Here is a 24,758-nt window from a genome sequence, read left to right on the forward strand (position 1 = left end):
TGAATCTTCTCCTTAAAAACAATGAATCTTTTGGCTTTGGAAAAAAATCATCAGTATTGGACAATATCCATATTTAAAATCTCCCCTTTGTTTGAAAATAGGTAGGCTACATAAATAATAGTCAATTGTATAAAACAAGAATGATATATAGGATGCAGAGTCATAACTAGTTTTATACTTTCTAGAAGTGAATTTAATATAGAAACTTCAAAGTCAAGTTTCTCTCTTGTGGTTTAATATTCTTCTCTATCACTTTCTGCTTAGTAGGTAAAGAAGTGTCTTTTAAATGTAAAGGTCAATTGTAGCCTAAAGGCTTCAAGAAATCAATGCTTCAGTGATAATTAAAGGTTACAATTTAGAGAAAGACTTACAATATAATAAGTTAGAATCCAATAATGAAGGCATGAGAAGTGGTCTAGATAATCAAAGCTAACATTTATAAATGTAACTAATAAAATAACTCATTATAAACAGCTTCTTAAAACATTAAAGACTTTATTATGATTTAATAGTAGATATAAAGTCTTTAAGTTGGTTCCAATCATTGAATTACACATTTGTTTAAAAGTGATCTCAGCCAACTGTCCATGCTTATCTTTGTGTTTCATATAGAAATAAGGAAATAGCCATCTGATTTCATTCCCAGTAAAAGTTGTATTTTTTCTTTTAATGTAGTCCTTGAATTTAGAAGATTAGTACTATAAAAACTTTACCCAAAAGTAATGTGTTCAATTTGTTATAACACAAACAAGACTAAAGAAACGCTCTAATAGTACATACATAATTGTGTACATAATTATGGAGAGGAATTCATGCTATTCTGCCTTAAGGTGGGCTGAATGGCAGTTAACAGTCCTATTCTTCATCACTCTACAAAAAGACATCATCTTCAATATCATCTTTAATAGCTGCTACAACTACATCTGGAGAAATACATACGATACAAAAGTGTGGTATCCAGATTCAATTTAGTGTTAGATGGACAGGGTCAAATGGAGTTTGTCAACAAATTATTTGAATCCTATAATTCCAAAGTCATTTTGATGGCAGGGTAAGAGCTAAAAAAGTTAATTTATTCAACTGCTTGGCTCAAGCAAATGAAATATTAACAGAATTATGAAGTTCAAAAATGCCTTTAGATTGTCTGTAAACCTCTCAATGGTTATTACGCACATTTTCTGTCTCTTATTCATAATTTATATCATGTGATGCCAACCTGCATCCCTCCTAGAAACCACCGGTGACCAAATGGAGATACAAACTAGTAGGCAAACACTTTGCCACTGAGATAATACTCACAGCCCTGGAAACTTAATCCAAAGGAAGCCATGGTGGCGACTTACCAGGATATGCTCTGTGTCCTGGAGTAAAAAGTTATGTGAAAAATCAGGCTTTCCTCTTAGGAATCTGAAACTGAAAAACTAGAATAAAAGAGGCACTAAGAAACTAAAAGACAACTTCCATTAAATTCTGAAATAAGTGAGGTGTACAATACAAAGTTTTTCCAAGGAAGATGGAATTTTCTGAGCCCATTGTAAAAGTCAGTCACTGGAGCTGGTCCTGTTTTTTGTGGTTTTACTTAAGTAGCTAGAATGAGTCTCTGATCCTAATAACTAAAAACACTTACAAATACCTACCAAAGCCACTTCTTTCAAGTGGCTTTGGTAGGTATTATATTATCTCTATATTCCTTACTTTTTCCTGGTTGTATTGTTTATTCTTAGTAATTTTTTTTTGCATTTTTCTGTCTTCTCTCACTATAATGTAAGTCTTAAAAGGGCAGAGAATTTTTCTCTTGCTTAAGCTATTATTTTGTACCCAGAACACGTATGATGCATAATAGCTTCTCTATATAAATTTGTTGAATGAAGGAAGGAAAGAAGGGGTCTTTGGAAGCCATAGGCTCATTTAAATCTTTAAGGAATATCTTTCTTTTTAATCTTCCACACATCATGTTTTGCTTTGAAACAGATTTAATGATCCTTGAATTGGTTGCAGGTGGCTAAAACAAACAAAAAAAAATTCAAATTCTGTTCTAGTTGCCAATCAACATGCTCTGTTCCTAAGAGTATTGGCCAAATAGACATTGGATAGGTCTTTCATTCTAACTTTCTACTCTGGTACCATGCAGAGAAGAGTTGTTGTAACAGGCTGAGACCATCATTCTCAGAAAAGTCTATTTGTAGATTTTTTTTTCCCATTGGGCATATGGGAACTTATATTTGGTAGGGTTCTTACCACCCTAACTGGTAAGAGTGACCTGCTAATCTGATTGTGCAAACAGTGTGGTTTATACTAAACACCTGCTTTCCTTCTGGCAGTTGGGATGCTAGGCAAAGCCTTCCTACAGAAGCAGCAAACCCTGGATCTGAGTTTCTAATAAGCTTCCTTGGTAGATGATACTTTCATGTGTTGTTGCAATTCAATGCTGGGGTAATTAAGCATATCTTATATGACTCTAGTGGAAAAAGACTAAAACTCTGTGTTTGGTCTCTTCCATATTTCATCACATGCACCTTTTCCCTTTGCAGTCACTGCTTTGTATCCTTTTACTGAAATAAATAGTATCCAAGAGCATGGCTATATCCTTAGCCCTGTGACTTGCAGAAAATTATCTAACTTGGGGTGAGAGATCATGGGGGAACCTTATCCGGGCACTCATAAAACTCTCATTGAATGTCTACCATATGCCAGACATTGCTCTTCAACCCTGGTGAGATGAAATACACCATAAATGATTTTTCAGGATTTATTTAGTTATTGTTTTGTTTTGTTTTCAAACTAAAGTAGGCTTCATTCAGCTCCATAGCTCCTTCCTCAGAGGCATCGCCTTACCAGGAAGCACTTCTATACATAGGCCCAAGATAGAACTGTAAAGAAAGAAAACCTGTGGAGGAGAAGAATCCACAGAGCCAAGAGCATCCAGGCTCCAGTGCCAACCTTGCAAATTGAACAAATGGGAGGCTCCTAATGCTGACAAGACTTATTTATTTATTTATTTTTTCTTGAGAGATGGCATAAGGAAGTGTCTTCTCAAGGTTTCCACAATGTCTTTACAAATCTACCATTTATACTAGGCTATGGATTTGGAATACTCACTCAATTTCTACAGAAGAAAGCCTGCTTATATAGACCATTTCCTATCAGAAGTACAATAGTAAATGTAAAATAAATGCCGCTGACACTATGAGTAACCCCCTAAACCTTCTTTTCTACTTTCTCTACTTCCAACAACTGCCCTGAAAGTCTTCTGTACAAAATCCTGATTTGTCTGCAACATTCATTCCTATTCAGGTCTAATCACTGCTCTTCAGGAAAAATATTTTTAAAAGACCAGTGAAAATAATCAAGGAGATGAATGCACTGCCATATGCCAAAGGACTAAAGTGATTAGGATTCTAGAGCCTAGAAATACAGAGATTTAACAAATATATTAAATGCTATGAATAATTCATTTAACAAATTCCTAAGTAGTCAGTAGTGATCACATGAATTGAAAATAAGAGATGCATTTCTGAATAGAAAAAAAAACTCAGCACGATTTTCTATAATATAAGCTTTCAAAACTCATAACAATAAGCAGCACAGATTGAGATATTTCTATGTCCTTTAAATCCATATTAGTTTTCTATTGCTGTATAACAAATTCTTACAAAGCTGTCAGCATAAAACAATACCATTTATTATTCCCTGTTCTATGGATCAGAAATCCAGGAGCAGCTTGTCTAGGTTTGCAGTTCAGGGACTCGTAATCAAGGTGTCAACAAGAATGATTTCTCTAGAAGCTCTGAAGAAGAGTACACATTTAAGCTCATTCATGTTATTGACAAAATCCAGTTTCTTACAAATATGAGGCTAAAGTCCCCATATTATTATTATTTTTTGGGGGGGGTACTGGGGATTGAACTCAGGGGCACTTGACCACTGAGCCACATCCCTAGCCCTATTTTGTATTTTCTTTAGAGACAGGGTCTCACTGAGTTGTTTAGAGCCTTTCCCTTGCTGAGGCTGACTTTTGAACTCATGATCCTCCTGTCTCAGCTTCTTGAGCCACTGGGATTACAGGTGTGTGCCACTGTGCCAGGCCCCCTATTCTTGTAGGCTGTAGCCTAGCAGTTACTTCAAGCTCCTAGAAACCATCTACTATTTCTTGCTACATAGCTGCCTCCATCCACAAAAGCAACAATGAAGAATCTAACATGTACCAATTCTCTCTCATATATTCAATTTAATTCCAAAAAGAGGTCCATCCTCTTAAGGGCTCATGTGATTATATCCGCCAATCAAGATCTCTCTATCTTAAGGGCATCTTAATATTTAGGGCAGTAATTACATCTGCAAACTGGGAAAAGATATAGATAGATAGATAGATAGATAGATAGATAGATAGATAGATAGATAGACAGATAATATATTACAATCTTCTGGATTATCTTTGAATTCTGTCTGCCACAAAATCTAATGTGTGAGTCAGTCTCATAAAATTGGACTTCTATAAATATTTCTGATCTTTGAGATTAATACAAAATAAGGAAGCTCATTTTTTTTAATCATAGCATAGCCATTTGTGTCTATATTAAAACAGAAGCAGAGCCAAGTGTGCTGGCAAATGCTTATAATCCCAGTGACCAGGGAAGCTGAGGCAGGAAGATTGAAAGTTCAAGACCAGCCTGGGCAACTTAACAAGAAAATGTCTTAAAATTTAAAAAAAAAAATGAAAAGGTCTGGGATGTAGCTCTGTGGTAAGTTCAATCCCCAACAGTGGATAAAGCATAAATCTGATCCACAACAGGAATCATTTTATGTTTTTGGTTTTGTTTTTTTGGTACTGAGAATGGAACCCAAGGGTACTTGATTACCAAGCTACATGCCCAGCCCTTTTTTTATTTTTAGTGTTCTTCCAAGCTTAATAACTTTTTTCACATTTTTCTCATTTACCTTATCAATTTACCAAGAACTGATGTTTCTTTTCTTTCTCATATTCCCTTATGCCCTGGTTCAATTAACAATCAAAATTAATTGACCAAAATCCATATGGATCACTGTCCACCACAAATAAGCATTGGAAAGGGACACTATCAGCCACAATAAAAATATGAGATAAGCTGAGGAAATTAAAAGTTTGATAGTCAGTAAGAACTATCTAGAAATTAGAGGGACAATTGACTTTTTCTGGGGAGAATAATTTGGTATTCCTCTCACTTTCTGAGTGTTTTAGGTACTAAGTTTAGTCAAAATTAATAATATTAGGGAAACTTCCAAATTCTGTTCTCAAGTATAAATATTTTGACTAGCACTTAAAAAAGTTTAATACTTTAAATTATTTGTCATGATATGGATTTTTTTTTCTGTCTTGTGTGGACTTGTCCTTTTCACTATAAAACTAATATCAAATGCGAATCAAGAGTTTAAATCTTTAGTCACTTCAGTCCCACAATTTTAAAATTTTTAGTAAAAACTAAAATATTCAGCACAGTTTGACCTACCAGAAAGCCCATTCTTTGTATACAATTTCAAATTGGTCAAAGATTGAGTGTTTTGTCAATGATCTATTAGTTAACATATGCACCATGATATCAGATGTATAAAATTATGAACTATGTTGCCAAATTTTGACTTGAATATAATCAAGTCAAAAAGTTGCTTCATAAGTTAATTTCTAAATAGTTTTCCTGTTGATAAATTCTCATATGCCATAGTAAGGCCTAAAGCAAATTTTGCTGCTGCCAGATTTTAAACTCCTGAAGGTAGTCTCCTTTGATAGAATCTGGGACACAGAGTACCATTTAGTTCCACATCTTCCCTTTTAATTCAATGTCCAAAGCATTAACTTTAAGAAGGGCACCTTATCTTAGAATAGGTCATGTTCTGTAAAGCAAAACAGCAAAAATAAAGTTTGAGTGATTTTTATGCAGAAGCATAGATATGCAAAAACAGTACTGTAGCCGACCCACTTACTTTAAAGACTAAGGGATGAGACAGTGCTTCCACACTAGCTTCCTAAAGCTTGCATAGGGGCAGAAATGGACTTCAGGATCAGATATTCCTAACACTGAACAGGAGCCAGTTTACTTAAAGCTTGCATGTAAAATGGAGATTACATCTAATATGTTGATATACAAGATGGAATATGTAAAATTATTATTACAATTTGTGGTAAGACTTAAATTACAAATCAGTGATAAATATTATATCATACTATCATAAAGGAAGAACTAAACATGTTTCAATATTCTATGGGATAGCTGAATTCATCTATATCACTGTATGTTGACTTGAGATTTGTAATCAGGTCAACTGACACTTTCTCTGACCCTGCATTTTTACTACTAAGAGTACACAAACACATTGGTGATTTATGTGCTAATAATTTGCTATAAGAAGTTAAGTCAATAACTCAATCAGAGAATAATGTATCTATGTAGGTTTAAGGTAAAGTAGCTGTTGACATTTTCCTAGTAGACATTCTGGGCAGTGTAGAATTATTATCTCAACCAGAAATTTTAGTATCTTTTACTTAGTTCTGTCTTTGTTGATAACTTCAACATGTGGTTTATTACTATCTACTGTTACTATAGCAAATTGCTGCAAACCAGGTAGCCAAAACAAACAAAAAATTATCATCTTGAAGTTTAGAAGACAAGTCAGACATGGGTTTCCTTGGGCTAAAGTCAACTTGTCGGTAGGGCTGATTCTTTCTGTTTAGGTTATGCTAATGTCAGAGTTGTTTTCTTTCTATAAGCAAATATCAACTAACAGTGGATGGAGAATAAGTAGAGAGGCTTACTGAACTTTAGAAGGAGCCAGATGGAGGCTAAACATTTGCAGTGAGTGCCAAATTAATCCCTTCAGGAGCTCACAACCCTATCATTTCAGTGGAAGAAATTACCAAAAATCTTTATGTCTGAGAGTAATATTGAACTGTAATGATTATCTCCAATGACTGTAGTCATTTTTTCTTAATTTGCAACAAAAGTGCTATCAAATCTGCAACTTTCACATTAGACCGTTTCTTCTCAGCTATAATTGAAGTATACATTCATTTATAGATACTACATGATAAAGTTATAAACACAATCAAACTCATGCATCACAGCACTAGAAAAAAACATGAAAAGGCTCAGAACAAAATCAGAACAAGATCATATGTGGAACTCAGCTATTATGTATAACTATATGCTAATAAAAATATTTTTTAAAAGATCATATGTGGAGTCGTTGGAGAAATTTGGAAAATTTAACAAATGAAAGAAAGCATTTGTTGAATCTGTAAAGCAAGAGAGGATAGAAACTAGTTTGAACTGATTTATTATAATCTTTGAAATTGTTTACTATGAGCCTTCGGGTGTGAGAATACCATGATGGTCAAGGCCCATAGTCTTCCTTCTTGTGAGGAAATGGACACATAAACACAATATATTTTTAATTTTAACACACTATATTAAGAGCTGTTTTCAAGTCGTATTCATGATGCTTGCTTTAGAAGTTTATTTGCATGCTGTCATTAAGATGTGAGATTTATTAGCTTAGTGCCATTGTAATTTCATGGTCTCTAACCTCAACAAGATCAATGTCAACTTCTTTTCCCTTTCTTCTCACAGGCTGGTTCAGATCCACCCTCCATCCTCATTTCTAAAATGGGGATACCAATAGCAATTAAGCAATAGGATTGTTTAGAGGATTAACTGAAGTAGTTCATACAGGTTGCACAGAAAATATCCTGAAACATGTAATGTAATAAATTTTTGCTGTTATTCTAACTCTCAGTGTGCTAATGCCTGACTCTATCCTCACCTTTCTCTCAGTAGATGACTCTGCTTCCATCTTTACGGAGAAGCACCAGTTTGAGATTCTTCCATTATTCTGCCACTAACCTGGAAAAGTAACTTGTATCTATTTCTGGTTTTCTTTGTTCTTCCTATTACAGTCGAAGAAGTTTCTCCTCCTCTTATTGGAGGTTAATCTTTCTACCAGTTCTCTGGAAATGTTTTCATTCCTTTCCTCCCCAGGAACTGAATTGTCTTTGATCCTTCCATGTCAGCATATTCTTTCCCATCAATAATTGATTATGCTCAAGTCCCCTGCTTTTTAAAACAGTATTTCCTGATTTTGTATTTCCTTCACTTATTGTCACTCCCTGCTTTCCACTTCATACACCAAATGTTCCAAAGTGTATCTCCACACTTTATCTCCACTTCCTCACCTTCCATTCTCTGACCCATCAAACTCTTTCTTCTACCATCAGCAGTTTCCATAAGAAACTAAGCCATCACCAAGTCCATTAATAAATAACTCTGTACTAAGGAGAAAACAGGTAGTTTAGGAAGATCTGACTACAAAGAGAAATGTGGGAAAGGAAGGAGAGGCATAAGAAATACCAATAACCAAATTTAAAATGTACTCTTTCAGAAAAAGTCACAGATTTTATGCTTTTAGAAATTTGCCACGAAAAAAAAATAAATAAATAAATAAATAAATAAAGAAATTTGCCACGGATAAAAATGCAAATGGATGTGTACACAGTCTATATTCTTTTCCTTGTGATTTCCTTGTGAAGGTTGTAGTAGTTTGTCTAATTTATGGTGGAAATCAAGCATTGTGGCCTCAGCTTTACTCCTTGTGAAGAACTAAATATGCACAAGGGAGATTCTTCTTTACACTCAGTAAAGTTGATAGATACGGGGAAGAAACAACAAAGGCAGAAGAGAATATACTTAAGCATTTCCATAATTGAGCTCAACCTGGGTCCCCATTTTCACTGCATATGCCATTCCTCGATTTGTTTAAAGGAAAAGATACACAGGGCTACATATTCAAAATTTCTAGTATACATAGGAAAAACTACCTTCAATGAGGTGGGCTTGTCTGTGACCTACTTGGTACAGCTTGACTTCTTTGGTGATTCATAGTGGAAAAGACGGGAAAACCCAAGGATGTATCAATTACTAGAGGCCTTTGGAGATCAGCTCAAAGAAGTAACTTGATAAATGAGGAGCCAGTGAAAGCCAACAGAAGGGATAAGAAAGTGAATATATTTAATATCCCCTCACTGGCAGGCTCCTCCCATTCTTGAGCATACTAAGGCCTGGAAAATTAGGTTGCAACTGTTGAACAGTTGCATGTTTAGATTGAATCCATTCTCCAAACTGCTTTGACTTCTAATCTGTTGGGTAGAAAAAGGGATACCAAATATGAACAACCAGCCCTTGACTGTCATCTATTCAAGATGATCTACACAGGCAAGAATTTGAGAATATAGTCATTTGCTTGGGAGACAAAATTTGATTGCCTGAAAAGTACCAACCACTAGAACCCAAAATAAAAGCACTTTAAAAGGTAAATACTTTATCTTCCAGAGTCATTCTTACTGGACTCCCTCATAGGTAACAGCAGCAATCACAGGTGCACTCTGCAGCCCCCAACTCAACAAGATCCAAGTCCCAGCTCTTCAGGGCCTTTCTTCCAGGCTTCCAAGTTCTGGTCTCTATGTTCCCCAACCCAAAGTATGGTAGCCACTACCTATATTTACTACCTCTATTGCCATAGAGTTACCTTTTCAATTTTTTTTTCTTTTTAGTTCCACTACACCCATTTTACAAATTCCATACATTAAATTCTCTTTGAAAAACCTAAAAAATTATATTCTTGCTTAATGCTATGATTAGGTTTTACTTTTTTCCTTGAGGTGTCTTGGCAGCAGTTGACCCAGTTAACTATGTATTCCCTTATATATATGCTAAAAAGCTCTCCTCCTTCCCTCTTTATTTTGTGGAATCATTCTGCATGGAGTTTCTTCCTACCTCAGTAGCAATGTCTTTTTCTTTTCTTCCTTTCTTTCCTTTAAATGGACTGAGCTGGCCCTTCACTTTTCTTACTCTGCGTATTCTCCTGGTAAATGCTCATCTATTTCTGAATCTTTAATTATGATCTTATGCTGATATTGACAAATTCAAAGCTACTGTCAAGAAAAATTCCAGCCAGGTGTGGTGGTGCATGCCTATAATTCCAGTGGCTCGGGAAGCTGAGAATGGAGGATCACAAGTTCAAAGTCAGCCTCAGCAAGGGGGAGGCACTAAGCAATTCACTGAGACCCTGTCTCTAAATAAAATCCAAAATAGTGCTGGGGATGTGGCTCAGTAGTTGAGTGCCCCTGACTCTAATTCCCAGTAGCGCCCCCTGCAAAAAAAGTCCTGACTCATATATCTTATCATCAATTGGTTATGAACCTTCACTATTTCACAGATATTTCAAAGTTAGCATGTCCCAAACTGAAGTCTTTATCCGTCTCCCACCAGAAACATGTATCTTTCTATTCTTCCTAAGTCAGTGAATAGAATGACCATCTACCTACTTATTCAAATCAGAAACCTGAGTACCATCTTTGAGGGTTGACTTTGTGGCCTGTCATCATCGTCTGTGAAAGGCAGTCTCTCCAGCTGTGTGATGCATTACTGCCTATTCCCATTTATTCTTCTCTTCTTTTACTGTCCTATTGATTGTCCTCCCAAATATTTTTCCTTTCCATTGCATCCTACTACTATTCCTCTAGTATTCATTCTTACCATTTCTTGACTACATCAGAGTGAATCTTAACTTGGCTACCCTTCTTTCTCTCTTGCATAGGTAGATAATGAGGATGAGATTTGGAGGAAAGAGATAAACATGGTCTAAATTAACCTAAAAGAAGGGGTTTTGTGTATGCTTAGCAGCAATTATTCTAATCTATAATATATGGTTTTAAAAGATTTGCAATTCTTTTCTATTCACAACACTTTGGCTTTTTCCCCCCAGTCTTTGTAAATGACTTAATCATGCTATTTTCTAACCATATAGCATGAATAAATAATTACCCAAAGTGGAACGCTGAGGAAAATAAAATTTTCAGGCCTAAAATTTCTTCTCATTCTCAAGAAAAGCATGACAGGTCACACTACTATTAGCATGCAATGTTAACACACTGACTGACTTCTCCTGCAGCACAGAATATCCTTTGTCTAAACAAGTGACTTGAACATCTCCATTCTAAAGAATCAAAACAACATGCATTTAGTAATTTCATGGATTAAAATATAAATTATCATTTACAAAGATGGAAAGAATTTCATTATTCCCCACTTTTGTTCAATGTGAAGAAGTGAATTTTGCCTTTATAAAGGCAGTGTCTCTGAGGAAGTCAGATGAAACTTTACATCGTCATTGTCCCACTACATTCTCAAGGGATTCCAAGATAAAAATCTTTAGTTTGATCCTGGTAGATGATGAACCTAGAAGTCCCCAGCAAAAGACAAACGAATCCTGTCATTTGCTTCTCCTCAGTGTTGACGCCAAGAGAAGCAAAATAATTTGAAAATGGACTCCAAAGGATATTTAGATAGTAAATAAGGAAAGAATTAAAAGTGGATGAAATCAGAGAAGCAACCACAGGGTTGAAAAATTCTGTAGAAGAATCATAAGAAAATTTCTAAATTGTGTCCATGCTGAGCCAGGGAGCAGACTATGGAAGTCTCAGTCTCTCTCTGTCTCTCTGTCTCTCTCTTTTTAATATTTTTATTTTTTTTTTAGTTATAGATGGACACAATATCTTTATTTATTTATTTTTATGTGTGCTGAGGATCCATCAAACCCAGTGCCTCACACATGTCACTGAGCCACTGAAATCTCTTTGTAAGGGTGAAGAGAGAGTTGTCCCAAAGCTTCATGACCGAGAGGCAGGCATGCAATGATGACTCAGAGGTTTCCAGCTTAAGATGGGTGTAGATGATGCGGTCACAATGGGATAAGGAAAAGTGAAAGAGATAGAAATGGGGCAATGGAAATGATACAAATTTAGTTTAGGTTAAATTAAGTCTATGTTTTCTCTAAGACATGCAGGAATATCCCTGGGATCAACAATATTTTAGGGACAATAAGGGCAATAACATATTTCTTGAAATTTGTTGAGAAAGGTAAGGTAGGCATTCTAGAGTCTCAGCAGGAAAACTATGTGAAAACTTGTCCTATGCTACAAAGAGGATTGGTAGATTTCAGATTATAAGAAATTGTGTAATTTGACAGAGGTCAATCTCTGGTGACTGGTAAAGGTAGTGACAGGACAGTGATAACTGGCAGTAAATCATACTCTGATGAGGAGCAAAGGTATAGATTGTCCACCAAGAAGCTCGACAAAGTAGTTACTTTATGCTGGAGATATTGACAAAATCAAAAATATATTTCTGAGGACTGGCAAAGACTCTCAAGCAGTTTTAAATTTGGGGAAAAAAAGAGGATCAGTGTTGACAAGGACTGAAGAGCTGAGCAAGATGAAGGAGGGGACACAGGGGATCCAAAGCTTGGTGCAGCTAAGGACGTTTATTATTGGCAAGCACAGCATTTTAAAGTTTACAGTGGGTTCCCAACCATGGAATGCAACCTTGAGGTTAGGCAGACAAAATACTAAAATGTCTTTTTTTAAAACAATGCTATTTTTACATTTTTTTTTCTCCTTAATCTTTATTCTGGATCTGTACTAGCATAACAGGAACATTCCCCAAAATAACTCCACCACAAGGGAAAGACATGAGGCAGGTCCACAGTCTCAAGAGAAACTCATGGCAAGTCTGACCATGTCAACTGAACATGTCCTGAGAACAGTCTTGCTTGCTCTGTCCTGCCAAGAGCTCAGAGGACATTAACTCCTTAACATCTATAGCTCCACCACAGTCCTCGAAATCTCAGACCATTCCATCGAGATCAGTAGAAACAGGATTTAAGAAGTGCAGGTGTTGGCAACAAGAATTTAGGAGATGACGTCAAGACAGAATATAAATGAGAGAAGCTAATGCCATGAGACAAAGAAGATATAAATAAGTTTACAGGGTCAGTTTCTCATTCTCTAGACTTATTCATCAGTAATTTAAGAATACCTCCAGTGTTTAACGGATTTAACTCTTTCATTTTTACCTTTGTTAACAAAATTCTTTTTATTGCATTCTATATTTTATTCCAGCTTAAACAGTGAAAATATTAATATGCTTAGCATTTTACAATGGTTACCATGAAGTCAATTTTCTAAGATAAATAACCATCCTGAAAACCTTCAAGTCATTTCTCTTTAAACAGTTCAGGATTCTTATAAAGTTTTACCACTGTCTCTTAAAATAGGGTTTTTATTTTTCTGTTAATGAATCAACTTCTAAAGTAAAGAGAAAAAACCCTCACTTTTCTTAGCATTGCGAAACGAATTTCCTCATTACTTATTGCCTTTCCTTTTTCAAATCAGAAAGTGAGGAAAAGGTGTTTTTCTTTCAAATAAGGAAGATAAAGAGGAAAAAGGAAAAGAGAGGTGGGGTGGATCTCATGAAGTTGGAAGAGACACCAGTAGAAGAGAGGAAAGAGACCAGGGAGATGAAGGAGAGGAGGGAAAGGGGAAATCTGGGGAACAATATGAACCAAATTATATTGTTGTGTTGTATGTCTCATTATTATGTATAATTATAATGCACCAATAAAATAGGAAAAAACTTTCATTCCTCTAGTTCTTAAATTAATATTTTCTCAGTAAAAATAGAGATGATGAGCAATATTTTATTACACAGTACAAATATCAGGGAAAAAACCTAACCTCAACTCTACACTGTGAATTTATTCAGCACTGGCTAATTAACACAAGTATTTTCTATATTCAGTGTTACAATATTATGCTTGCTAAAATGCATAAGTATTTTACCTGGTATTCCAACTAGAAATACAACCAAAATGTCAAAATTTGCTTTATTTACACTTTGTCTAAAATTCCATACTAATACTGTGTTCTTCATTTTTAAGAGAAAATGAGCATTTTGAAATCTAAATGGGTTAAAATTAGCATATTTTCCATGCCTATTTTACACATATGTTTGTTTCATATAGAAGTTCTTAGATGGAATACTACATAAACATTTATAAAAAATATTTTCAAAACTTGTATTTGCCAAGAATTTTATTTGTTAATTAATTTATTCTTCACAGCCACCACCTCTCTCCATTCCACAGATGAAAAAGTGAGAAGATGGCTTAATGTCATGGAAATCACACAACTAGTGTGAAACAGAAGAAGGATTTGAGACTACTACTTGGTCTCGAAGCTCTGCATTGGGACCACCCTACTTTTCTGTCTTCACTGGTTTTGACCATGGGTTAATTTTCTGGCTTGAGTTATTCTCAAATGACACCAAAATAGTGCATTAAATATGAATATTCAAATAAACAATCTTTTGTACCTAATTTCAAACAGGCTACTTAATTGAGTCAAATTACAACACTTTTTGAAATAGATAAGAGTAGTCTCTGGACCACACAGAGATGAGTTCAAGAAGAACTTTCCATTTCATAAACAACTACTTGAATTTGAATTTATGTTACAGTGAAAGTTGCATTAACTCCTTTGAGACCTAGAGTATCACAAAATATATGAGTACACTGGAGAAGTAATTTACCTCACTTTCTTTAGGAATTTGTGAAAAGAAAATTAAAAACTTGGTTCATTGTGTATTCATACCATATTTACCTCTTTCTAGAAAGGTACTTGTGAAATTCCAAAATACTCATCTTTAAATGTTAATTTTTTTCTTATACCCAAAGAAAATTCCCAGATCATTGCTGCGTTGGTAATTGTAGAGCCCAAAGCAATCTGCTCCTGAGGAGAATGATGATCATTTTGTGGTATTTCCTTATTAACCAGAAAGCAGCTGAACTCTCTGTGCAAGGGGATTCCTCTTACATATAATCTAAAGAACATGTACATTCAAGTTTTCTTGACTGTTCACAGTTAAACCACGCTTAACTTGCACATCCATTAGTTTTGCACATATGTTCTATCATTTAATTTTTCAAAGGTTCTGAGCAGGATTTCATCTCTACTCCAACTATTTAAGAAACATAGAAAGGACTGCCATGTGTCACCAGATCTGTACCAATTGATTGAATTTCCCAGGTTTTTTCTCTTAACTTCACAGTTCTAACATTGAAAGCACTACTATAACTTCAACTAATACCATTTTAAGGAAAAGATGTTACTTAATCGAATAAACTACCTATAGTGATAACTATCTTTTGTAGAAGGAAAACAAATGCATATCAACGGGGGTAGGGAACCTCTCTGTGCTCCTTTCTCTTTACAGAATTGAGTGGGGAAGAGAGCATGTGAAATTCTAGGCTGTTGTTGAACACCTCATTTCACCAAATCTCTGGACATAAAACAGAAATTAAAACTAGCTTGGAAACTGGAGTTAGAGGGCTCTGAGTTGCTCTGATAAGAGTTAACCAGGCTAGAGAGACTAAATGGCAATAAATGACTTTTTAAAAATGATGCAAATGTCCAGTACTCAAGTACAATTTTTTACCCTGAGGTTTGAAACCTTTTCCATTTCTCAAAAACATCAAGGATTAGTTCTCTACATGTGAAAACTTGATCTAATGAGAATCTGAGAATGTACACAGGTAATTCAAGGGAAGAACAGAAATGTGGGGGAGCACATCATAGAGCAGAAATAGGAAGGTATATATGCAAGATTTTGAAGTAATCCAGAAATAGGCGACTTCAGAAGGAAAGAGATTCTAGAGCTAGAGATGTCTAGAATAAAGGTAAACAGTTACCTTGGGATTCAGGCACATTTAATTTGGATTTAAGGCACCAGTGTCTCTTGGTGATCATGTGGATAACTGCTAGTGTAGCACTGCCATCTCATCTGCTTCAAATTTGAACTAACACCTGTGTACCCAATATTGGGATAACAACCAGACATATTTAATTTGTATATATCAATTCTGATTGACCTTAACTAGAATAATAGTTTAAATACTAATCATATATTTTTTTAAAAAAAGCAAGCTGGGTTTGGTGGCACATGCCTATAATCCCAGCAACCAAGGACACAGGAGGATTGCACGTTTGAGGTCAGGCTGGGCAACTTAGCAAGGCCCTAAGCAACTTAGTGAGATCCTTTCTCAAAATAAAAAATAAATAAATAAATAAGGGCTGGATATGTAACTCAGTAACAAAGTATCTCCGGGTTAAATCCCCAGTATCAAAAGACAAAAATAAATAAGTAAGTAAATAAATAAATAAATACATAAAAGTAAAATTATACTAAATTTATTCCATCCTTCTCCTGTGGTTTCCAGCATTACTTTTCTTTCACACAAATATCTAAAAAATAAGAAACAACTGGTCTTAAGTTATTTAATTTTATTGGTTTCTCTTTAGATATTTAAACATGTCACTCTCAAGCCTCAGCTTAATTCACTTATATAAAAGAAAAATTAATTACAAAGTAAGGCTGAGAAGGATATAAGGCTTTTCATCCCTTAATTTTATATATGCTTCTTCTTTTATTGTAGAAATGTTTATTGACTACATGGCATGTGTTGGGAAGATTATACACCACTGAAAATAGATCCAGAGTGAGGTGTCATTGCATGGAACCAGGGAAGAACATACCTACTCTGACAATCTCCACCCTGAGCTCAGCAAGGTGGACCCTATGCCCTAATATCAATCATAGGTTGTTTTCACTACACTGAACATATTTATCCTCTCTTTCAACAAAAATCTCCCCCCAAAAGATTAATTCATTTGTCTTAACTTCTTTTCCCCTTACTCTTCTTAAAAATTATAGTGAATATATGACAGATTCACACTTAACTTTAAGAATGCAAGACTTTCTTATGGCATTCACATCACAGAGATGTGATCTAATGCCCAGATTTGGTTCCCCAATCATTGAATTATTTTAGCTCATCCCTTTCAGATATTATTTCAGAACTGAAAAATAACAATAGTATAACAATAGTAATAACTCTATTGTTTATATGAAAGAATCATTTAAAACTTTGGACTATTTTCCTCTAGACAAAGAAAAAAAAGTAAAACTCATCAATCATGTTCTGCAGAATGTCATAAATGCTGCAATGAGTTGCCACAGTAGTAGAGAAACAGTCAAAGTTTTAAAAAATACCAATCACAAGATATAGTTGAATCATTTTTAAAATGTTACATGGAATATTTTCAGGGAAATAATATTTTTTCTTGTTCACATAATTATCTGAGCTAAGCGTTTCCTTTAGTGGTCAGTCAAGATTCCGCAAGAATCCTGCTCTCATGAGTAGGATGGTTCATATTCACAGGCCTTCAGAAAGAGAAATTAACTATATTTCACAAAACTCCACTCACATACATTTTTCTCTCCTTCTGGAAATTAGATGTCCTTTGCTTCTAGTAATTGTTCAAAGTGACAAATCATCCCCTTAGGATAAGCAAGACCTGAAATAAGCCACGGTCCTGTTTTTCTTCACTAGTCTAACTCATCAAGATAAGTTTAAATAAAATTGTCTTTGCCTAAACTGGTTCCCACAAGTAAAAACAGGTTCACATCTTCACTACTGTTTTGAACATCTTCTATCAAGGGTGATGATTTGAAAAAAGCTTGAACATCCTGTATCAAGGATAAATGTTTTGAAAAAAGTATTTTGCTCTCAAATTTAGCATTTTTATCTTTTATAAATGATTCGTATTACCATGCACTAGACAGAATAATGGTTTCCAAAGATGCTCACATCATAATTTCAAGAATAGGTGAACAGCTTTCCTTGCCTGGCAAGAGGACTTTGCAGATGTAATTAAGTAAAGGACCTTGAGCTGAGGAGATAATCCTAGATTATTCCAAATTAATCACCAGTAAGAGGAGAATCAGTCAGAGAAGAAGATGAAATGACAGAATCAGCGGTGAGAATGATGCAAGTCTATGAGCCTAGGAATGAGGAGGATCCAGAAGTTGGAAAAGGCAAAGATGCAGATTACCTGTCAAGCCGCACAAAGAATGAAGCCTTGTCAACCTATTTTAGATTTCCAAACTCCAATCCTTTATAACAACACAGTTGTTCCTTTAAGCTCTAAACAGATAGCAATTTGTTAGAGCAGCCACAATGACATTTATCATTTTAAAAATAAAATAATAGCCGGGCCTGTGTAATTCCAGCAACTTGGGAGGCTGAGGCAGGAGGATCCCAAATTCGAGTCTTGCCTCAGCAATGTAGTGAGATCCTGTTTCAGAAAAAAAAAATAGAGAGAGAGAGCCTTCAGAAAGGGCCTTGAGACTCCCCTGGCTGTCATGCTGGCCTTCAGTGACCCTTTCTAAGAAAGGGCAAGGGTGCCTGCTGCTGGGCATAGTGTGTCCCTGGAATGTGTATTTCTTTGCTCTTCTATTTGTGCATTACCCTAGGTTACCTCTGATTGCTGTTCTGGGAGTGGATTTTATACAGATCTTTTCCTTAGCATAAGGATGTTGTCCAGGAAAGATTGTGCAGTTGACTGAAGCAGAAGTTCAGGGCTTATGTATCAATCTCATGAAATCTTGCTCAGCCAGCCTATTCTTTTGGAATTAGAAGTACCACTGAAAATTTGTGGAGATATTCATGGACAGTATATAGATTTACTGAGATTATTTGAATATGGAAGTTTCCCACCAGAAGCCAATCTGTTTTATTCGGAAATTATGTGGACAGAGGAAAGCAGTCTTTGGAAACCATTTGTTTGCTATTGGCTTATAAAATCAAATATCCAGAGAACTTCTTTCTCTCAAGAGAAAATTATGAATGTGCTATCATCAAATGCATTTATGGATTCTATGATGAATGCAAATGAAGGTTTAATCTTAAGTTGTGGAAGACCTTCACCGGTTGCTTTAACTCTCTGCCTATAGCTGCCATTGTGGATGAGAAGATCTTCTGTTTTATGGAGGACTATCACCAGACTTGCAATATATGGAGCAGATTTGGAGAATAATAGGACCCACAGATATCCCTGATATAGGTTTGCTCTGTAATTTTCTGTGGTCTGACCCAGATAAGGATGTGCAAGGCTGGGGAGAAAACTGATCATAGTGTTTCCTTTGCTTTTGGAGCTGATGAATTCAGTAAATTTCTGAATCATCATGATTTAGACTTGATTTGTCGAGCCCATCAGGTGGTGGAAGATGGATATGAATTTTTTGCAAAATGACAATTGATCACCCTATTTTCAGCCCCACATTACTGTGGCAAGTTTGATAATACTGGTAGAATGATGAATGTGGATGAAACTTTGATATGCTCATTTCAGATATTGAAATCATCTGAAATGAAAACTAAGTATCAGTATGGTGGACTGAATTCTGGATGTCCTGTCACTCTACCTCAAATAGATAATCCACTGAAAAAAAGTGAAGAAATTCTATAAAGAAACCATCAGACTTGTTAAGGAGATACTTCCTAATATATAAGTGTGCACTGTAAAACCATCCTGCCATTTGTCACCCTTTATGATGTCACACCTTTAACTTAAGGAGATGGGTAAATGATCTTAAATTTTTTTCTAATACAAAGATATGCTGTGCTTGCTGTATTTTAATAAGTATACTCTCATAATATTCAGTAAAAAAGTTAAAACCAAATTCAAAATCATCCATTAAATTTACATCTTCATGTATCACAATTTTTAAAGTTGAAAATCATTCCAGTTAAACTAGATGTGGTAGTTAAATCAGATGAAAGCAAGATGATCCATCAATGTGGTTTTAGTGTTGCTTGGTTGTTTATTATTTGGGGCTTGTTTTGTTTGTTTGTTTTTCCTAAAATGATGGCAACTATTTGAAATTTTTTTCTAAAATATTTTTGAAAGTGATACATGGAAAGAACTTTAAAGACATTCATCAACTATTATTTTCCTGTACTTGACTACTTGTTTGCCCTTACTAAGAAAACTATGCCTCATTGTAGTAAAAGGAACTTTAGAGATTGAAAGTTTTAAAAAATATGCAAACTATCCAATCCAATAACTTTTAATCAAATAGTTTGGGAAAACATACAGCTGATAGTAAATATTTTTGCCTTTTACATAAATTACCACTGATTTGGATTTGGGCTTATTGATGCTCTATTATGTAGTAGCATTTCATTTAATTTTAAGATAAGGCTTGTATAGTATTACCCAAGTAGTTGGTAATGTGATAAAACCTTGGCTTTAGATTTTAATTTGCACAAAACACCTTTTGGCATGTCTACTTCCTAATAACACCCTCACCTGCATCAGTTTTGTTTTTGTGGTTTTTGTTGTTTGTTTTCTTTTAAATCCACAGAACATGAGAATCATTTTTTGACAAGCCTTGGAAAACTGATGCTCTTTTCCTCCCTCTGTACAAAGGATGTATTTAAATGGATGCTTATAAAATCAAATATGCAGAGAACTTGGGATGTATTTTCAACTACTGGTATTGGGTGATTCACTATCAAATACATATACTATGTATACTATTTTAAGGCTGTGTCAGTAAGATTTTAATTCTGGTTTTTCATAATCAAAGATCATATGATATTGTATAGATATGTAGTAAACTATGGTAGTTTACTCTGTACATGATCAAGAATTTATTACAGTATTCTTCTTCTTCTTCTTCTTCTAGATTTATAATTAACAAATAGCAAGGAATAGAAAAGTCAACATAAAGATTTAGAAGGAGAATTTATAGGACACAGGTTTGTGATTCATTAATGTGTTCCAAAATCTTTTATTGAGCATTGTTAAATTTGTAAGATTCACAGGGATAGACATCATATTTATAATACCCTTCTATATGTGCTACCATAAAATTCTTTACCTTAATATTGTCTTTGAAAATGTTAAATTGAGAATTCTGTTAACTTACATTTTATGGATTGGCACATTGTATTACTGTAAGAAATATTTGATTTCCAGCACAGTGCAAAAGCTCTTTACAATGCATATGTCTTTTTTTCCTAATTCCATTGTGTTTTAAAGCACATCATAGTTTTCTCATTTAGTAAAAGTTTTCTAATTGAAAAAAATAAAATAAAAATAAAGAGGGTTGGGGATGTGGCTCAGTGGTAAGGCTCTCCTAAGTTCCAATGCTAGTACCCCCCAAAATTTTTAATAAAATAAAACTAATTCTTGCCATAAGGTTTCTAGGAAAATAATTTAGAGTCAATATTCATTATACAATAACCAAAGATGTAGTGATAGAAAAATTAATTTTACCTGGCTTAATTGAATAAATACTCTGACCATCTGTATCAGTTATACAAACAAAAGTCCAACCTACACCATTTTTCTCTTCCAACTTTAAAGATTGCTAGTCCTTCAAAGATGCTCATGTTCATTTTAATTATGATAAAATAATGCATAAGCTCTGAAATGCTTAGACAATGATGTTTTAATATGTATGTTAATGCCCTTTGAACCTGGTCAGCTTGAAAAGAACACAACCAGAAGACAGAATTTATACCTGAAATGTTATAAGGTTAGTCAATAAAAAAGAGAAGTGATTAAAAATCTTGAATATTCAGGGATATAGGGCAGCATTGGGAAATGTTAGGATATTAATGCAAGTAAACAAAGATGAAAATATTCGTTGCTATTAGTAAAAGCAATAAAAAATACTATGTGAAGAGACAAAAATATGTTTCTAAAAAAGTAATACTGCAATTTCATAGTCAAGCTAGTAATCCTAACTAGAACTCATGTTCCACATAAAAAAAGGAATAGTGAATCTTTAAAGTCCTTTCCTTGATTCACTTTCTATGATTCTTTTCTTCTAAGATACAAGTTAAGTAAAGAGCATCTCAATTGAACTATATTATCCTGATAAAACAATAGAACTTAGGGGTATAAGTTCAGGATAGGCTTAGCCATTGTACTCTTTTGCAAATATTTCCCCTATAGAAGACCATACTCTTTGTCCCTCTAAAAGCAAATATAGAGAAGATTAGGACATTTAGAATACACAGAGAACTGATGTTGGAATCGATTTCTGGAAAAAGGAGAAATAATCAAAATCTTTGATCGGTATCTCACCATTGAAAACACTGATTACAACCATGAACAGAATTGTAAATGGATTACTTGGAATTTTCTTAACTTAGCTCAGAAATGCATATGAATGTAAAATACAAGAGAGTCAACAATGCTACCAAAAATAATTCTTGGTTATTTATAAAGCATCTTTGCTTATATTATGTCAACAATTCCCGTAACTGCCTTCTTATAGGAGTATTACTAAACTAAACCAAGGACCAAAGAACCTAATCCAAAGTTGAGCATTTAGTAAATAGAAGAATAACAGGGAAAACCAAGCTTCAGGACATAAGGACCAATTTTAAAATTTCAATTATTTTTCATTTTACTAGTAGGTTGTCCTGGTCTTTGAGACAAAGATTGTGCTGCCAAACACAGAGCCCAAAATAACCATATGATCCCATAAATTGATAATTCTTACCAAAATATTGTGAGAAAAACTAGATTCAAGCAGTGAAAACACTTTGACCATTTTGTTGTCTCCATTAGTAGCACAACTGTCAAATCAAGTCAAGTCTGGAAGTAGAGAAATGGATTATTATACAAACAGAGGTTACTTTTTCATAGGTGATTTGAGACGAATACTGTATGTTGTCATCACAAATAGCTCTTAGCAAAGGTTTAAATCCCATCTGCATTTAATGACAATGAGAATGAGAAGAAGTTTATTTTATGGGAGGAAATGTATTGTATTGGCTTTATGCTGTTATTAAAATTTCATTCAAAGGTGACATGGATCAATTGAGGAAAAGTTTGCTGTGGACCAATGCTAAACCTAAGAGGTGACATTAGGTAGTGATCAGAGATCTTCACAAAGGAAGTAGAAACTCCAATTGGGGTGGTTTAGGGGGCTATTTCCCTTAGAAATACACTTTCTTAATCCATTTTGCCTCTTTTCATTGTCTGGATCAATAAAAATGAGTGTCACAACCAGCCTGACTCAACCCATTTTAAAATAAGCATTCAATTCTAAAAATACTTACAGAAGGAGTCTGCCAAATATTTAAAAAAGAAAGAAATTAAAAGGATCATTTGATAGGAAAGCATTGCAATAATTATCACAATGCATATCATTATCTTTCTTCATTACTAATCACTGTTCATTCTAGCTGGTTCACTTAACAGGCTATTTTCAATCACTACATTTTTTTTCCTCAAATTTAATTTGAGTAAATGTAGTGATGTCAATTACAAGCAGTGAATCAGGGAAAAACTAACGATTATAGATAATGCAATTGTCCTGGATAGTTGCTCTAAGAGAATGTGCAAAAGCTTTATGAAAAGGGAAGCAAAAGAGTAATAGGCAACAGAATATGAGTACAGCAATAACATTTGTTCTTTCAAGCCTTATGTTTTACCATTAAGTATCCAGAGTGTACCAACATCTGGTCAGAACCTGTAAAATAGCAGTCTTCACCAGTAAGGCATTAAATCAGGACCACAAAGTACCTAAGTCACAGAGAGCTATTGGTTCTTAGCTTTCATCTCTGAAACTAAAAGGAGTTAAAAAAAGAAAAAAATGTCTATTGAGTGTGGTATTATGCTAATTAACATTAGCCTAAAGACACAGTTATTGAGTTACTCAGCTTTCTATGGCTGTAACAAAACAACCCAGTTAATTAATTAAAAAGAGAAAAAGTTTTATTTTGGCACATGGTTTTAGAAGGTCTTATCAGCATCAGGTAGACACATTGCTTTGAGGCTTATGGTTGGGGTTTCAAACAAGCAAATGATGGGAGCATGTAGCAGAGCAAAACTACTCACCTTATATCCAGGAAGGAAGTAAGAGGGAAAAGAAGGAGTCATGGTCTCATAATTGCTTTTAAGGGCACATTTCAAATGAGGTAATGACCTGTGTCTAGGCTGCACCTTCTAAACATTCCATGACTTCCTAATAGCACCACCCTGGGGAACCAAGCCTTTAACATATGAGCATTAAGCATGCAAACTACAGTAATAACCATTAGTGTAGGATATTGCTAATTAATAAGGGGCTTTGGCACAAGTATAAAGCTGAATTTTTCTGAAGGTAGGAGAAAATGACAGGCCCTGGCTTTAGTCACCATAAAGTTTCTATATCTTCTGTTGCAATAACTTGCCAAAAACATCAATCATGTGATAAATGGAGGAATTCCTGCTCCTTGGCACTCTGCTACTATATTTCCAGAATTAAGGGTGATGTTGGCCCAGAATCCTCTGTAAGTTAGGCTGCTACATCTGTGTAGGCTGGCATGAAGCCCCTCAGCCTGGGTCATAAATAACACTGTGTCTTTTGTATACACAGCTGCAATTCTGATTGTGTATCAGTAGAGCATACACTCAGAACTGATTTTTTAGTAGAGGTAATATATTTATATTAAGCCCATTCTACTTTCCTCCCAAGCAAAAAAGTCAACTAGGATTGGAAATGCAATTTGTGGTTCACATCAAACCAACAAATATGTTTTGACTCAAGTGCCAACTGAAATGTCTCTATTTTCAAACCCAGTTGGAAAATGCTCCATAATTGATTATCATTGTCTGCCAGGAGCTTGGGAAGGGAGAATAAGGGCAAAGCACTTTTTTTTTAACCATTCCTGCTGAGAACCAAAATTGTTACACTTACCTTATTTTTATATTGCTTTAGTCACTGTAATAGAATAGTAACTTCACAAAATAACCAACTAACCAGTAAGACAAGAGGGCTCACTGAAAACTAAGGATAGAACATTTGAGATATTGACTTAACATTGCAAAAAATCCTAGAGAGATGAAGTCTTAATTTTCTTTTACCAACACAAAGAAAGAAAAATAGTTAATTTTTATCACATTGAAAAAGCAACCAAATTTAACCCTAAAGGTTATTATTTCATTAACAATATTATAGCATTATTCAATTTTAATACTATTTTTGTGT

The 24,758-nt window shown here is 34.6% G+C and overlaps 1 long non-coding RNA gene and 1 pseudogene across 1 annotated transcript in view; one reads left to right on the plus strand and one right to left on the minus strand.

The window, feature by feature from the left end:
- LOC120891862 (uncharacterized) overlaps positions 1 to 24,758 on the minus strand; it is a 284,577-nt gene that overhangs the window by 51,776 nt on the left and 208,043 nt on the right. The window lies entirely within an intron of this gene.
- On the plus strand, positions 17,726 to 19,231 carry LOC101957162 (serine/threonine-protein phosphatase PP1-beta catalytic subunit pseudogene; annotated as a pseudogene).

The sequence above is a fragment of the Ictidomys tridecemlineatus genome, chromosome 2 (assembly GCF_052094955.1).
Source record: "Ictidomys tridecemlineatus isolate mIctTri1 chromosome 2, mIctTri1.hap1, whole genome shotgun sequence".
Classification (NCBI taxonomy): Eukaryota; Metazoa; Chordata; class Mammalia; order Rodentia; family Sciuridae; genus Ictidomys; species Ictidomys tridecemlineatus.